Source organism: Chamaea fasciata, unplaced genomic scaffold (assembly GCF_029207755.1).
Source record: "Chamaea fasciata isolate MVZ Bird 193981 ecotype frontalis unplaced genomic scaffold, bChaFas1.0.hap1 SCAF_1, whole genome shotgun sequence".
Classification (NCBI taxonomy): domain Eukaryota; kingdom Metazoa; phylum Chordata; class Aves; order Passeriformes; family Sylviidae; genus Chamaea; species Chamaea fasciata.
The window spans coordinates 2245055-2262978 of NW_027094086.1; the positions used below are offsets into that span (position 1 = coordinate 2245055).

At 48.5% G+C, this 17924-nt stretch overlaps 2 non-coding genes across 2 annotated transcripts; both read right to left on the minus strand.

Annotated features, from left to right (window-relative positions):
* Positions 1 to 525: 525 nt before the first annotated feature.
* On the minus strand, positions 526 to 599 carry TRNAF-GAA (transfer RNA phenylalanine (anticodon GAA)). The gene has a single exon. It is a non-coding gene; the product is annotated as a tRNA-Phe (tRNA).
* A 1102-nt stretch (positions 600 to 1701) lies between these two features.
* Positions 1702 to 1774, minus strand: TRNAF-GAA (transfer RNA phenylalanine (anticodon GAA)). Its single transcript has one exon. It is a non-coding gene; the product is annotated as a tRNA-Phe (tRNA).
* Between the last annotated feature and the right edge of the window lie 16150 nt (positions 1775 to 17924).

Genomic DNA, 17924 nt, shown 5'->3' on the forward strand with positions numbered 1-17924 from the left:
AGCTTTTAGAGCACTACCAGAAGGAAAAGGGAAAGAAGAATCCCTGTCCTGCTATGAAGAGCAGATTGGACGAGCATTGGGGTTGATCTTGAGAAGGTCAAGGGTTTGCAGCTTCTCCCTCATCTTTTTGGACAACTGGAATTCCGTATCCTGTCTCTGGTGTCTGTCTGAAGGGCTCCATGGAACAGGAATTAGAGAGGGAAAAGGGAGCAAACACAAAGCAGTGTTACTCATTTTAGTGGGGTGCCTGCACATTGAACACCATCATTTGACAAGGATCAGGTAAAAAATGGGAAACGGTCAGGAAAGAGTGGAAAAATTCATCAGAGAATCATAGAATGCCCTGAGCTGGAACGACCCACAAGGATAAAATCATAGAACCATTAAGATTGCAAGATTTCCAAGACAGAGTCCAAACATTTAGCCATGACATCCTTGTCAACTAAGCAAGAGCACCGAGTGCCATGTCCAGGCATTTCCTGGACAATTCCAGGGATGCCTCGTTGATTCCAACTCCTAAAACTCTGCTGAAGCCCCAGGATTGAACCAGGGACCTTTAGATCTTCAGTCTAACGCTCTCCCAGCTGAGCTACTTCAGCCCTGAAATCAAAATTTTTTTTCCCTATAAACAGCAGGTAAACACACTAGAACGCCTTAGCCTGGAACATGCAAATTTTTGGGAGAGGAGTTGCTTCAAGGTCAGTTGTCATTGATGCTAAAAATCACTTTCATGGATAAGGGGTTTTTGCTGTTCCCAAAATCCAGTTCTGATTTCCTGCTTGGCCATGCACCTGTGGGTCAACCTTTCCACTTCTTCTCAGGGCAGTCCGTGCCATAGGACAGGGAACAAGCAGTGAAAGGAACAAAAATCCCTTCATAGCATGATTTTTGCTGAAGTACTGGAACTGTAAAAACCCTGTCCCCCTTTCACAGGCTCAGACTGGTTGAGGTCCAAAGGGACCCCACAGATGTCCCTGCTCCTGATGCCTTGGGAAGCCTGACCCGGAGCAAAGATTGGACAGAGCCAGAGAATAAAGTAGATATTTATTAAAAGGCCCTTAAGGGCACACCTTGGGCAGGACAAGAGCCTGACCAGGGCTACACCCAGGGTAGACCTAGGATGATCACAAAAATGAACAACCAGTCACGAGGTTTTACAATTCCATGTTTTGGTCCATTTGAATATTGGGGTTTAATTGTCCAATTACAGCTCCAGGTTGTGAGGTCCCATCCTTCTTGTTTTCTCTCTTCAGTCCACTCTTGTTTGTGCTTTTGGGCCTGAAAGTTATACTTTCAGCAGGTCTCCAGCAGGAAAAGGATTTGTTTTGTCTCCCTGCACTATGAAGAGAGCTGACTGACACTTAATGTGAGGCTCAGAACTACAACCCTGGGCAGCACAGAATCTGAAAAACATGAAAGCTAAAACTTAAGGCATCACTCCCAAGCCCTGCTCAAGCAGGACCTACAGCCCCTTGCCCAGGACCACTTCCAGGGCCCTTGGGAATATGTCTGACAAGGGGAACTCCACAGTCTCCCAAGGCCACTGGACCTAGCTCCTCATCCTTTCCCCACAGCAGAGATGCTCCAGTCCCCTCCAGCCCCCTCCAGTCCCCTCCAGTCCCCTCCAGTCCTGCTGGCCCTTGGCTGGATCTCTCCTGGATATGAAGGATGCCCTGGGCACATAAAAGTGCAGGAAAACTGTGCTGAAGCCCGGGATTGAACCAGGGACCTTTAGATCTTCAGTCTAACGCTCTCCCAGCTGAGCTACTTCAGCTCTGCTTAGGCTCAAATTTGTCCCAAAATCTGTTGGAACACAATGAGTCTTCAGACTTCTGCTGCTCAAACTGGTTCAGTGGACACTTGACTCTTTTTAATATATAAACACCTGGCCCAAACATCAACTATCAGACCCCAGAAGGGTCAACAATTATCAAAGGTCTTTGAATGAGAATGGCTGTGGTGAATAAATACCCAAGACTGGAATTATCTTTACAGCCACATTTGCAATGCTAACACCTGGCCAAGCTGGTCTTCATGGAGACATGGAATGGTCTGGGATGGAAAGGATTTTAGAAGACCAGTTCCACCCCCCTGCCATGGGCCTGGACACATTCTGCTAGATCAGGTTGCTTCAAAACCCATCCAACCTGGCCTTGGACACTTCCAGGGATGGAGCAGCCACAGCTTCTCTGGGAAACCTATGCCAGGGCCTCCGCACCCTCCCAGCCAGGAATTTCTTCCTAATATTCAGTGCAACCCTGCCTTTTGTCAATTTAAAGCCATTTCCCTTTCTCCTGTCCCTCCATCCCTTGCCCAAAGTCCCTCTCCAGCTCTTCTGGAGCCTCTTTAGGCACTGGAAGGGGTTTTGAGGTCTCCCTAGATCCTTCCCTTCTCTAGGCTGGACATTCCCAGCTGTCCCAGCCTGGCTGCAGAGCAGAGGGGCTCCAGCCCTTGGAGCATCTCCAAGGCCTCCTCTGGATTCACTCCAGCAGCTCCACGTCCTTTTGAAGTTGAAGGCTCCAGAGTTTTCTCAGAGGCTGAATGAATCTGTCACTGCACAGAGCTGCCATCTTCTCTGTCCTGATGGCTCTCAGTGGGTGACAAGGATCCATCTGCAGGTTCTCCCTAGGAAAGGGAAGATGTGGATGCCTGGCTCACTTTGGGCTGCCTTTCCAGCTGTCCCCATTTTTTGCTTCAGCAGCTTTCTCCTTGTCAAGGAAAGTGGCTTCCCACCAGCTTTCCTCAGACAGGAAGAAATGATCCCAACATGGAAACTGTGGTATTTGACAGCCCACTCTGCCTTGCTGGAAATGCTGAAGCTTCAGCTGGGTACGAAATTCCTGTGGAAAGTTGAGCTATGCTGCTGCTTTGCAAACGCTCAGCAGTGTTGGTGGAAAGGATGGAGGATCTGATAAAGAACAAGCCCCGAAGGAAGTGCTACATTGCAGTTAAATTGGAAGCTTGAGGAGCTGACTGGCTGAGAACTTGGCTTTTTCAGCTCGTGAAACAGCAGAACTGAAAGTCTGTGGGCAAAGTCATCAGAAGTCAGACATGTGGTGCCAGTTTGACGAGTCACATGGAAGAAGTTGGAAGATCAGACTTTTCCTTATTGAAGAGGAAGAAATTAAAGCTGTTCTTCCAGCTCAGTTCAGGCCTCTGGGCTGGAGCTCTGTAGGGAGAGAATGAAGTGGAAGGAGGAGTGAAAAATTGGGATATCTCCTGTTGTCCTCACTTCCCTGCCCCTATTCCCCCTGAAAAAAAAAAAACAACCGCTCCTGTTTCATTCACATCTTGATTACTCTTTGGGGTGTTTTTTGGTGCCTTCATCCCATGAAGAACGTGAAAAAAAATCCCAAACTAACCAGTGGAAGGGATTAATAAAGTGTCTTCTTCACAGGGAATTGGTGTGTAAACCTTGTTTATCCAGTCAAGGAAAAGAAAGAGTAAATGGAAGGATATTACAGGATCTAGAGAAAGAAGGGGTATTTTAGGATCTAGAGAGGAGTCATTAGGGCTTGGTGGGTTATTGATTCTTCTGATGTATGAACCAAAGGTTATCACTGGAAAAGAGCAAGTACCAAGCTAGGAACAAAGAAGAAGAAGGAATTTCCTCACACAGTGTTCAGTTATCTGTGCAAATCCCTGCTATTATAGATCCCTAAACCGTAAAAATGTTTAAAAGATGACTGGGAAGATTTATGGAGGGAAAAAAAAAAATCCCTGTGAAGAGCATGCAAATAAGGAACTTCCTGCTTTGGTTCATGCAGGGCCTGAGCCACAAATCTCTGGAGATCAGGAGAGCATCTGGTGATATAACACCCCACTGCTTTTCCTTTTTTAGGCGCTAACTCATGGAAAATGTTGCAGGCTGGGTTTTGAGCTGGATGTTCTTCCTTACATCTCCTCTGGCACCTCCTTGTCCTCACGCTCTGGCTTCTGGAGGCATCGGGATGTTGTCAGCCTGCGAAACCCTGCTGGCACGTTGGGCAGAGATGTGCTAGAGGTGTCATTTCACGCCACCAGCCAAGTGTTTAATCACCGCTCCCACACGGGTGTCTCAGGCTCTGGCCATGACAAACAGATGACAGGCGGTCCCCTCTGTCCCCGCTTTCCCTCCTCCTGTTTTTTTTCCCAGTTTTCCTGCCACTCCAGCCTGCTCTGCCTGTGCTTTCTCACATGTCCATCTGCCATCAGACAGCTTTCAAAGGTTATGGAATTACATCCATGCAACCCGGAAAGCTTGATTGTCCTGGGCTGCATCCAGAGAACTGCAGGCAGCAAGTGAGGAAGGGGATTTTGTCCCTCTGCTCCGGCCTGGGGAGATCCTACCTGGAATGCTGCATCCAGCACTGGAAGAACGTGGAGCTGTTGCAGTGAATCCAGAGGAGGCACCAAGGTGATCAGAGAGATGGAGCAGCTCTGCTGTGAGAAAAAAATGAGAGAATTGGGAATGTTCAGCCTGAAGAAGAGGAGACTCTGGGGTGACCTAATTGTGGCCCTCCAGTACCTGATGGGAACCCACCAAAAAATGGAGCAAGAGACAATTTACAAGGGCCTGGAGTGACAAGGAAAGGCTCTAAGATGAAGAAAAGTAGATTTAGATTAGAGATTAGGAAGAAATTCTTCCTGTGAGGGTGGTGAGGCCCTGGCACAGGTTTCCCAGAGACGTTGTGGCTGCCCCATCCCTGGAAGTGTCCAAGGTGAGGTCAGATGGGGCTTGGAACAACCTGGTCTATTGGAAGATGTCCCTGCCCAGGCAGGAGGGTTGGAACTGGATGATCTTAAATGTCCTTTCCAACCCATTTCCAAGCCACTCTTTGATTCCATGATTTGCTGAGAGTTACCACCAAATTATCCCAACCTTCTTGTCCGTGTCTAGAGCTGTGCTGGCCTTTGTGTCCCAGTCTGGATTCACCACCTCTTGTGGAATTCACTTTTTTTTTTTTGAATTGGGGTCAGGGCATCACCCAGAAGGAGGCACAGAGAGGTGACCTTTTTCACCCAACCCAGCATATCAAATTTGTCACCCATGGTAGTTTTTCCTGCAGACATCCTGGAACCAAACTCTGCCTCTGATGGGATTTTGTCCCATTTCCCCACTCTTTCCCCAGCTCTGCACCAGAGGAGAGACATCCAGCAGCAGGATTGAGATGTGATTGCTTTTCACTCCCTGCCTTGGCTCTGATGTCTCATAATAAACCACATGTTCTTCCTTTAGGCTTCTTGAAATTTTTCTGTCTCATTACACCAGGAGGGCTCCTGGTTTACTTGAAAATAATTTTTAGTGATCATCTCTATTTTGTTGTCACTGTTTTCTCTTTCTGCTCTTTCCCCAGACTTTCATGAAAATGATCTCATTAAGAATGTGGGATTCCTGTTTCTGAGAAAGGTTTCTTGAGGTTTGTAAAGGTCTCTCAGCAGGAAGTTCGCTCGGCTCCATTTTCCCCCTCTGGTTGAACAGACCCCCAAGTGAGCCCATTAGGGAAAAAATGGGCTGCTTGAAAATAAAACTGTACAATTTATGCAACAGCAGCAGCACCTCTGAAATGTAAGGCTCCAGTAGGCAACAAACCATATTTGCAAAACTCCTCTTTGATGGCAGTTTAATGTGTTAGGGAAAGAAAGATATAATGGCCCAAAGGGCACTGGGGGTGCTCAGCACCACAATGGCCGTGAGGGGACGGAAGATGAGGCCTGGGAGAGCATCATTGTTATTCTGGAGACACAAACGCAGCTTTGAAAAACAGAGTTAATGAAGCCCAGCTGCCAAGCTCTGCCCGTAATGCAGCCCTTCCCTCTCCCTCCTGGAGTCTGATGTCTAAAAGATGCTGAGATTGTCAGTCCATCATTCAGAGGGGAATGGCACTAAGGGTTCTTTTTTTTTTTTTTTTAAGTTAGGAATTCAGGCTATGAATAACAGTTCTGCTGTCCTGAGGTCCAGTATCCCTGTGCTGGAAACACAGATCTTAGATGGAGGAATGCAGAAATAATCTGGGCCTGGGTGAATATTTACAATCTGCCCTGTGGTGAAGCACCCACAAACTCACTGATAGGGAGGCTCAGTGAGAACAAATCCCAGATCTGGAATTTAAGTTCTCCTCAAGTTTAAATCCCTCTTTTCTGAGAAAACCAATGTTTTAGTGTTGTGTAGTTAATGTTCTCAAAGAGAGACCTGAGAGATCTTAGAACCCTCGAATGGTTTGGGTTGGAAAGAACCTTAAAAATCATCTCATTCCCATCTCCCTGCCATGGATCTTCCACTATCCCAGGTTGCTCCAAGCCCCATCCAACCTGTCCTGGAACACTTCCAGGAATGGGGCAGCCACAGCTTCTCTGGGCAACATCTTGGATGTATTTCACACGGAGTGGAAGAGTAAATATGGAAAAGCAGAGGTCTGTGTTTGCCAAATCATGGTTTCAGACAAAGGAATGTATTTAAGGCAGAACTTCCTGAGCTTGATGAGGGCACCTCAGCTCTGTGTGGAAAAGAGAGGGCAATGTCCCTGTCCTGCATGGACACAGCTGACCAGGAGGCAGGAGAAGCCTCCTCTGAGGGTCTTGGAGCAAGCACTGAGAGACACAAGCCTTGTCCTAAATTTGTTTCGTGCCAATTCCTCAATATTGCAATCCTGCAGTTCAGCTCAAGTCCTGCTGCTTTCCCCAGCTTTAATAACACTGGCAGATCCTGCTCTGCCCCCACAAACTCTCAGTGCCTGAGCTTTCCCCACATCTTCCTTCCAATATGGATCACCCACTGCTATTTCAACCCAGCAAAACTTCATTTTCAGCAGAATAAACCAAACACATTCGGGAATCACTTATTTCATAACTGCCAACAGACCAGAGGAATGAAATAGGTGCTAAAAAGACAGAAGAACAGCACCAAGAAAATATTTGTAAAAATAACAGGTGTTTCAAACTGTGTAGGGGTGTGTAAATATATTTATAAGATATTAATACACAGACCAAGTGGCCCAGAACCTCATTCGGGAGCCAATTGTTCTTGCCAAACATTCTTTGGTGAAGTTCCCTGAGAGATTTCCCTGAAACTCCTAAAATTAATAGTAAACAATCATTCTTGGGGGCTGGGAAATATTCTCTGCTTCTGCTTAACATCCCAGCGTCCTTCTGAAGTTTTACATTGTTTTGCAAAACATCCAGAAGGTACAGGAAAAAGAAATAATGGGAGAAAAGAGGAGGGAAAAGATGAATATAAACAGAATCTACAAATAATGGGCTTCACATTGAAAAGAACAGAATGATTGCTTGGACAGTGATTGTGTCTTGATGTATAAATGGGTTTGTTACTTAACTCTGGTGATTCATGCTTCAGGCACAGGGATGAGGCAGCTGCCAAATTTCATGCTGGGAAGGAATTTTCTCTCCCAGAACAGATTGGCAGGGAATTTGTAAAGATGACAGGTCAGTCGACAGGGCCAGGTGTTGTCATCACGAACATGTGGGGAAGAGGGGGGGACACCACAGAGGCCAAAACCGCTGTGTTTTATCTCATGGTATCAAGTATCCCCACAAAATCAGGCCACAACCCTTTATCCCTTTCTCCCACACCTCCACCAGACCTGCAATCCACAAAGGAATGGCTTTACTGGGCAGAGTGAGACCACTCTCCTGTCTCCTATGAATGAATCCTGAAGCAACTTAAAATATTCTTCACAACATTTATTTCAACTCTGTTTCTAAATAAAGCTGAGCTGAAGCTACGTGAGTTTAAGTTGTTGGGTGTTTGGGGTAGGGAGGATTTTTTTTTTTCCTTTTGTCTTTAAAGAGTGTCTAAAGAACATGTTCCAGCTGTCTGGAAGGAAAGAACTAGAAAGGAAAAGAGAACAAAGGGAAACCAGTGGAGATATTTAATTGGGATAATTTTAGCTGCTCTAAATGTCACAGGCAATCTTGTACAAGTACTTGGGGAGGGGAGAGGAGGAAAAAAGTTCTGTGCTGGTCATTCAGTGCCCAAATTAAGGAGAGGGGGGTGTCCTCTCAGAGATCAGGCAGGATCCTACCTGGAAGTTCTTGGGTAATTGCTTTTTGAGCCTGAGGGGTCTCCTCTGAACCCACAAGACTTCAATGCAAACCACAAATTCATCCAGACCAAACAGCCTGAGGAGAAACCCTCTGGTTTTGGGGCTCAGAAAGGAAATAAAGTGCTCTTAGGGGTGGTCAGTCTGCGTGTGGTGAGTTCAGATCCCTTCTTGGTCTGGACCTCTGTGCCTTAGGTGAACAACAACTTCTGGGTCAGAGCATGACCTGGTCACTCCTTGTGGCATCTCTGTGTTCTGTGTGACCAAATGAGCACAAACAGGGAGATGAATGTTGGAGCAGGCTGCCTGTGGCACTCATGGAGTCCCCACCTATGGAGAGATCTACCAGATGTGTGGATGTGGCACTTGGGGACATCAGCAGAATTGGTTTAAAGGTTGGACTTCGTGATCTTAGAGGTGTTTTCCCACCTAAACAATTCTCTGGTGCTGGCTTTCCTGTGACATCTGGGATGCATAGTCTGGGGTGTGTATTCCAAGATTTAAGTCAGGTTGATACCTTGGTCTGGCCTGATGGGTGCTTATTATTAATTGTTATTATTTGCATCCAAAATGCAAAGCACTTGCAGAAGTTGGGTAGTTGCTGATGTGGGGGTCAGATCTCTTCAGCTGTGAAGAAATCACAATTTGTGTCCCAGTTAAAAGAGACATGCTCTGAACATGGTTTCCCAAAATTCCTGGGAAGGGAGCCCTATCTCATGTCTATTTTGGACAAAATCAGACTCATTTTTAACGATTTGAGGGCATGGTTTAGTGATGAATGTGGTGGTGGTACTGGGTTCATAGCTGGACTTGATGATCATTGATTTATAGAATGGTTTGGGTTGGAAGGGACTTTAAAGATCATCCGGTTCCACTCCCTGCCATGGGCAGGGACACCTTCCACTGTCCCAGGTGGCTCCAAGCCCCATCCAACCTGGCCTTGGACACTTCCAGGGATGGGGCAGTCACAGCTTCACTGGACCCCCTTTGCCAGTGATCTTAGTGGTCTTTTCCAACAGTAACAATTCTATGATTCTATGTAAGTGATAAACACGATTTTAATACAACCTTCACCTCCTCATCCCCACTTAAACTGGAGCTTTGGGTAATGATTTCATGTTCAGTTAACTTCCTGTACTACCACTGGCAGAAACTTGGGGGTACCCTGGTGAGATTGTGCCACAATACCTGGGGAGGGAGTTGAGGGATTTTGGAGAACCAGCCGTGGATGGGAAGGAAAGATCTGCCTGTGTGCATTGTGGAGGCCATAAAACTCCAAATCTTAAGGTTTCCCCCTCCTCACAAACTCCCCAAACATTCTTCTGAGCACCCTGGCCTAGAGGAAGGTGCCCCTGCCCATGGCAGGGGGTTGGAATGGGATTATCTTTTACGTTCATTCCAACCCAAATCCTAGGATTCTGGGATTGTAGGATCCCTTCTGAGCAAAGCAGCGCTGCAGGGACTCTCTCCCCCTCCCTGATGCATCTCCAAAAGATGAGAAAAGCTGGCTCTAACCCCCTCCCAGAGTAGGCACCACATTTGGGGAGCCGTGCCCACAGCATCCCTATTTTAGCGATGCCTCGGGGGTGCTGCCGTGGCTCATTTTCACCCCCCAGAAAGCTCACCCGGCACCTGCCTCCCTTCCCTGCTCGCAGGCAGGTGGAAGAAAGGCAGGAGCGTGCGGCAGATCCCCCGGCACACACACACACACACACACTACTCATCCCTTTTGTCTGCCCCTCTCCCTGCTCGCACTCCCCCGTTCTCCCCCGCACTCCCGCCCACCCCGGTGTCTCATCCCAGGGATGGCTCATGGCTCTCCAGGTACCTGCAGGGATGGATGCTCTAACCTTCGGCTTCTCCTCAAGGAACCCATTAAAGCGGAGCTGCTGCTGCTTTGCCTCGCCCTCCCCTCCCTCCCTCCCCGGCTGCTGGAAAAGAGAAAACGGGGGAAGCGAGGTGGGAAATCCAGGATAGCGCATCCTCCCCCGCAGCGGGGGCTGAGGCTCCTCCGGGGAAGGTCAGCGCGGAGGTCCCGCTCTGTGTGAGAGGGGAGAGAGGGCAGAGACGGGCAGGGAAGTGTTGGCAGGGCTGGACAAACGACCCTGCATGCCTCCCCCCGCAAATCCTTGCCTTTCTCTTTTGCAGCATTCCTGCGGGGATCCATGGAGAGCTCATTGTGCTGGGAGCGAGCTGCCACCCGCCCCCCCAGCACCCGCCGGGCTGGGATCAGAAGCCCGGCCACAGGGAAGTGATGCCCATCCCATCCCGAGTGCCCTACAGCGGGATCACCCCGGCCCACGTCAGTATCTGAGGAACACGAACAAAAAATTCTGCAGTCCTTAGGGACCTTTCACTAAAATCAGGCACAAGTAACTCTGGTTGTCACTGTACTGCTAGACTTTTCTTTTTTTCCTTTTTTTTTTTTTTTTTTCTCTTTCTTTTCCTGTTTTTTTCTTTTTAATCCCTTCTTTTTTCCTCTCTGTCCCCTTTATTTTTCTCCCTTCCCTCCCCCCTTGTTTTCTTTATTATTCCCTCCTCCTTTTGGTCTTGCTAAGATTCAACAGATCTATGGGGACAAAAATTTCCATCAGCAGCATCTTTTTTCCAGATATGACCAGCCCTCTTGAGAGATAACCTAAAGAGAAGGGAGATGGAAGAAATTCCCGTGATCCTGTGGAGGCAAGGAACAGATTGGTGTCAGGATCACCCCTGTCCCAAATTTATGCTTAAATTTATGCAAATTTATCCTGTGGATATCCTATCCCAGGAAGTGTACAAGGCCAGGCTGGATGGGGCTTGGAGCAGCCAGGACTAGTGGAAGGTGCCCATGGAAAAGGCTGGAACAAAATAACAAAATAACAAAAGGTCCCTTTCAACCCAAACTTTTCCAGTATTTTATGACCTCCAGCCTGAGACCACCAAGGAATTGTGTTCATTATTGGGGAAGTCATGTACTGAGGACTTTTGAGGGTTTTTTGGAGCAAGGAACTCCTGAAAAAATCTTTCCACAGCAACTCACTCCCCAGCTCCTCCTACCCGTTTTAATAAGGCTTTTAGTGACGTCTGGGGCCTCCTAGATCTGGAAGGAAGAAATTAGCGCAGTCTGCTGCTTGTTTCTCACGTTCTTCTGTTTCCCTTAAGCTTCCCCGCTGGCCCTAATTATCCATCTCTCATTTTACAGGTACTTAAAACAAGGAAATGGGAACGCTGGTGGAATTGGGCTGGGAGGAGGATGTGCTGAATGAGGCTCCCTTTATTCCAGAAGTGACCTCGCATCACCCCTGCTGTTCTCGGCGATGCAGGAGCCCCTTCGCCACGTGAGGCAGCTGCTCTGTTGTTTTCTTGGGACAAGGGGACACAATTTCTGCACTGACTCCAGCTGTAGCTGGCTGTGGATGGGCAAGACCAGAAAGGATGCTTAGAGGAAATCCTTTGTTAACAAGCGATGCTTGGTGGGGACAAAAATAAGGGAAACAGTTTAGAAGAAGGAGAAGCAATATGGAAAGGTGGGAGGAAAAAAAAAAAGGTAAATTGAGTCACAACTTGGTGGTAGAACAGCTGAAAAGAGGAGAGCAGTGGCCTGGTTTGAGTCTTCATGGTGGTGATGGCTATGAGAGCAGGGAGCTGAGAACTGACAGAGCTCTGGGGACACGGCCTGGGCTGGGAACAGCAGCTTGTGTCCTACTGTGATCATGGAAATGTCCCCTTAGTGTCCCTTGGAATGTCCCAATGGAACCCAATGCAAAGAGACATCCCTATTCAGAAATAGGTACAAACCATGCCCACCAAATGAGTTACAACAAAGCACTGAGGTTTTCCCTTCACTTTTAGGGATGTCCCAGCACTGAGGACCCTTGTGTTGAAACCCTGGTGCCAAATTGGGCAGAACGCGGCTTTAAACCCATCTGAGGTGTTGTCCAAAGACACCTCTGTGGCCGAATTCTGGACAGGTTGGGAAATGCTTTGGGATCTCAGCCCAAATGAGGGAAAATAAAGCATTTAGGGGGTGAAGGCTTAGGTGTTCCTGAAGAGAGAAAAACCATCCATCCATTCAGCAAGGCAGTAACTGATCAGTGGTTCAGGCAGGGAGGGAAATGTTTGGATGATACCTTGGAGGACACCATGTGCAAAGCCTTCCCTGAGCATTCCTTAGCTTCCTCAGGCATATTTCCTCATGGAAACAGAGGTGTTGCCACTCACAGGAGAGGCAGGACTCTGAAATTTGATGTGGAGGAAGGGCTGTGGTGGATTCTCCATGGAACTGGCACTGGCTGTTCACCACCACAAGGCAGGATTTTCTCTTATGGCCACAGGACAATCCCATTTCTCTATCCTCCCCACAGCCCATAGCAAGGAGTCTGAAGATGGAAATCTTCCCATGAGCCAGTCTGACTTCACTGATTGAGCACAAGGCTCCCACCACCCCGAAAGTCCTTCCCATGTGCTCTAGTCCAGGAGGAAAAATCCATGTAAGTGCTGAGAAAAGCGAAAGAGAGGCTTAACACGGATTTCCCCCATGGGAACAGCAGGATGAGCAGGAGCAGGAAAAGTCTGGAGCAGCCTGAGCCCCTCACTCCGCATCATCTAAGTAACTGGTACAGCCAAAATCCTGTGTCAGCACAGCTTCTTCCCTTGATCACCATAAGAATCTTCATCAAAGGTAGGATTTGATGGCCTCAGCAAGAACCATGCCCCATTTTCCCCACGGGGCTGTGGCATCCCAGTGCTCCACCACCACCACCACTCCTCTCACATGGCCTTCGGTGTGTGTCAGTGATGCCTTAAGTTTTTGATTTCATGTTTTTCAGATTCTGTGCTGCCCAGGGGTGCAGTTCTGAGCCTCACATTAAGTGTCAGTCAGCTCTCTTCACAGAGTAGGGAGATAAAACAAATCCTTTTCCTGCTGGAGACCAAAAACAACCAGTACAAGTTTCAGGCCCAAAAACACAAACAACGGTGGACTGATGGAAGAAACAAGAAGGATGGGACCTCACAACCTGAAGCTGTAATTGGACATTTAAACCCCGATATGGAAATGGACCAAAACTGATAAAAGTGTGAGACCTCGGAACTGGTTGTCCATTTTGTGACCATTTTGCTTCCACCTTGGGTGTAGCCCTGGTCAGGCTCTTGTCCTGCCCAAGGTGTACCCTAAAAGCCTTTTAATAATTACCTACTTTATTCTCTATTTCTGTCCAGTCTCTGTTCCAGGTTCGCCTTCCCAAGGCATCATCATTGTGAAACTCAGACTGAAATGGGATGCAAGGGAGGAGAAGACTGGCTCCATGGGCCACAAATGATCCATGGATCTCCGTGGGAGCATCATCCTGGCAGATGATGAGGAGCAGAGCTCTCCTGGCCTGGTGGGACCCTGTCAGCAAAGCCACACCAGCAGAAGAACCAGGTCTGCTCTTCACAGCCACCCCACTGCTCTCCCTTTTTTTAGCAGACCTGTGATTTACAGTGTTTGCTGCTGAGGAGGAGTAAAAAAAAAAAAAAAAAAAGGCATTAAAATCAGAAACTTTTACTAGAACACTTAGAGGGACACCCTGAAGGTGTGGGCAGGTGGGCGAGGAGTCAAGTGTGAGGCCCAAAGTGAGCCAAACTCAGCTGTGAAACGTGGCAGAAGAAATGGCACAAACCAGTCGTGAACCAGGCCCTTTGACACGGTGACAAACGTGTTTTTTTCCAGCTTGTCAGGGCTGTGCAGGGGACGAAAATGAAGTTCATTTGGAGATGCCTTTCTATTTGTGTTGACCTTGTGAGGGTTATAACAGCCAACTCCGGAGTGTGAAAAATGCTGATACCTCCTTTGACTTCCTCGCTTCATCCTCAGGCAGGCTTGAGGAGGCAAAAAGCAGCACAAGGAGAGACTCATTAACATCTCCTCTGCCCAGCAAGGAAACCAAAATAACAAACATCTCATTAAATAAGGAGAAGGGAGGATTACAAAACACAGGAGATATTTTTAGTCGGGGAAACAAAGCACTTTATCTTTCCCCTCAAAGTAGGGCTTTCCAGATGAAAAGGAAAACGGAGAGGATTCTGCACCAGAAGGAGTGGCACTAATAGCAGTCATCATTGTGGGGTTAATATTGATAGCAGGATGCCCTCAGGTTCTCAATTGCTTCCACACCCTCCCAGTAAGTGATGTGTGGGCCCCGGGCCTGGGGGACGATGGGTGGCCAGGAACAAAAGAGCCACTGACGTGTGAGCTGTGTTTTGAATGCAAAACTCTGTGTTGTTAGTGCCAGCTCCAGTGCAATAAAGTGTTCCAGGGCTGGAGATGGATGAATAGAGACGTATGGTGCAAATTAAATGTGCTATTCTTTTCCCCCTTTCGTTCCTTGCGAGTTTAAAAGCCCAACACCTTGGTTTCTTCTTAATTTTATTTCCTTCCGAGGGTTTTGCTACCAAACAAATGACTGGGCAGCTTTGTCTGGTGAGCTATAGGGGAATCAATAGAGATTAAAAGATGTGGAGGCAGATGGGAGGGAAAATTGTGGTTTCTTATTTTCTTCTTATTTCTTCTAGAAAGAGGAAGTAATTATGGAAGGGAAAGGGAAAATTCTAGCACAGGGAATATAGGATAATGCAGAAAATCCCTTGTTCACCACTAGAAGATATTAGTTCCTGCAAGAATATGGGATGAATTACCCACATGGCTTCAGGCTGCTAATTTTAGGTGCTTCAAAGAGTCCTGGGTGAAAGACAGGCTCCTCCAGACAGTGATTCCGAGGATGAACACAAGGAACATCTCAGTGCTCAGCTGGGGAGGGACCCTGGCAGCACAGCAGGGCACTTCAGCATCCGCCAGAGCTCTCTAGAGCATGTGCAGCACGAAATCAGCTGCACCAGAAATTTCCCCAAGTTTCCCTCGGGATCCCTCCCTTCTCACTCACCCACCAGGTTCATCTGGCTCACAGCTCAGGCTGCTCTCCGAGGAGTGACACCCCTTGCCATAAGGCGCCTCTGAGCAGAACACTCACCCAGATGAGGTGGCAAAGGCCTGTCAACCCAAAAAAAAAAAAAAAACCAAACCAAACCAAACCAATTTGCTCTAAGGCGAGGTGCAGTGAGAGCCCACGGCCTGAACTGATGCCAAGGGGTGAGTGCCACCAGGCTCTGGGTGCTCTGTGTCCTCAGCAAACAGTGACAGCACCAAGGAAGGTGCCAGTGACTCAGTGTCCCTTTATTCTGGTCCCACTCCCCTCAGAGGAAGACTCAGCTGCTGCTCACTGCCACACACACTCCTTTTTTCTGCCTTTAGTTGGTCTGTTGGCTTTTCCTTCCTCTCTCCTCTTTTTTTTTTTTTTTTGGATCTGATCCTAACCTCCGGTGCTTTAAAACTCCCCAGGAAGCTCTAGGGAGACAACCCACGTTGACACCATCCCTGCTGAGCTCTGAGATGTGGCTTTTCGCTATTTTCTCTCCCTCCCTTGCTTCTCATGAGCACTTTTGGAGGAAACTGCTCGCCCTCATCCTCACTTCCCACTCTCCTTCCTGCTCTTCTTGCCCCTCTCTTATCTTGGACATCCTGTGGCCCTCCAGAGGACTTCTGCCTCCTCCCCATCCTGTCCCAATCCATGGATCTTGTCCTTCTGTGCCTGTCTGCCTCCCTCTGTGCCCGGAATCTGCCTGTCTGCCTCAAATTGCCTCTCTCCATCACCTCGCTCCACATCTCCCTCCTCCCTTGGCTTCCGGCTCCCCTCTCTCCTCCTCCTCTTCCCACGCACCTCGCTTTAATTAGAAATACAAAGAAAATGCTTATCACACATGTCTTAATCAGCAACTCGTTCCCCAGCAGGTCCAGAAGGAAAACCCCCATTCGTCCTCGCTTCTCCCACTTCCCCCACCACCTCCACAGAATTAGGAGGAGAGTGATTAGGGGGAGAGCTCTGTGAAAGGAGGCTGAATAAGATTAACCCAGAGACCTGGAAAAGCTGGAGGGAAGAGCCTAGAGAAACGTGGTGATGTTCAGCAAGGGCTAATTCTGGGATTTCTGGGGATAAAAGAGTCCCTGGCAGCAACTGACTGGGAGAACAGGACTTGAGAGTGCTCAGCAGGCTGAGGATGATACAGTAGTGTGTCCTGGCAGAAAAAAAAAATATCCTGGATTGTAGGAGCATAAATACAGCCAGGACATGATGGAAGTGATTATCCCCCTCCAGTCAGAGCATTTTAGATCATATTTAGCTGCTGCGATCAGGTTTGGGCCTCTTAATACAAGACACTGATCACAGGGAATGAGTTTAGGCCATTGGGATGGCCAGAGCTGGTGCCTGGTGTGGGATTAGGCATTGGAGAAGTGATTTGGGTTTGGGGGACCTTACAGCAGTCTCCTGTACCGGTGGGGAGGTTATCAAGGGGATAAAACCGGGATCTGCTGGTGAGAGGTGAGAGGATGAGAGGCATCAGGTCCAAATTCCAACAGGACACTCGGTTTGGGTACAAGGAAAAATGTTTTCCCTCTGAGCAATCACCATCCCTGGGGTTTTCAGTATCTGAAACCATTGCAGCTGACCCAGCAGCTGACTCAGCTTGGAGTAGGAGGTTGAGCTAGAAACCTCCTTAGTCCCTTTCATCCTTAATAATCCTGAGATCCTACGACAACAGCCAAGTGTCAAATGAGGCCGTTCAGATCCAGGATTCCTCCCCAGCTAAAAAGTAAAGGAGGAGCAAAGGGAGGCAGCAGGGCCTGGAAAGGGTCTCATTTATTGGAGCAGGTTGAGGAGCCATTTCATCCCATACTCTGGCATTTGATGGGACAAGCAGAGGCTGAAAGCAGCTCATCTTGCAGAGTTAATGCCACTTTTTGTTGTCCCCACCCTATGGGTCATTTCTGGGGCTCCTGGGTGAAAAGCTCTCCAGGGAATATCTTTGCACCAATCCAGAGACAACAAAGGTTGCAGAGTTTCTCCCAATCCATGTTATCTCTTCCGGGCAGAGCAGGTTTGAGGCAGACTCAGGGGTGCTGAGACCGCAGCAGAAAAGGCTCCCGATCTGTCCCAACCTCTCAGGTGATTGATGTCGGCTTCAGAACACAAATACAGCTGCCCCAAAATCTTGTGCTTAGGAAAACTGGGTGAAATTGGAGAAGTAGGCAAGGCAGAGGGCAGTCATGCGGGAAGAAGTGACATTGGGAGGGGCTGCTGGATTAGGAATTCTGTGTCACACCCTCAGGGTTTTATCCCCTTCCCCACCCACTGTCCCTCCCTCCCTTCGACCAAACCATGCAGCCCTTCTAGGTCAGCTGCTGCTGCCTCAAATAACCCTCTTGTTCCCTGAGAACCATCACCTGCGAGGGAACAGACACGGCCCCTCCTGCACCACACAGATGTGAGGGATAAAAGGGAATCCTGACCCCTGCCCCTCACACCCTTCCACTTAACCACGACCAGTTTGTGATTCTGCCAAATGCCTGGGCTCACCGGGACCTCCTCCCACCAGGACTTCACTGAAAGACCCTCTGCCTCCTCCTCTTTTCGCTCCTCTGGGGGGGCTGAATTCTCACCAGGAAACGCCCTGCCAGGAGCTTTGGGAGTGAAGACCCATCCTAAGCCTCCCTGGCACACTGCCCACCATGCCGAGGACAGGCAGGGCATCCCCCTGTCACCACCCCGCTGCCAACAGGCTCAAACCCTCTTTTTAGATTATCCTGATGAATCAGCATCCCACTGCCCCTGGCCACTGGCACTGGGAAGGGAGGAGAAGGCCCAGATGTCCTCAGCACCTCTCTGAGGGTGTTCCGGCGGGGAAACTCTCTCGGATTAGGGAATCCTTTATCTCTGGTTTATGTAAGACCCGGAGACTCCTTTTATGGTTGGCTTTTCCTGCCTTGTCAAGAGCGAAGAACAAATGTAGCTTCATCTGCGCTGGTGG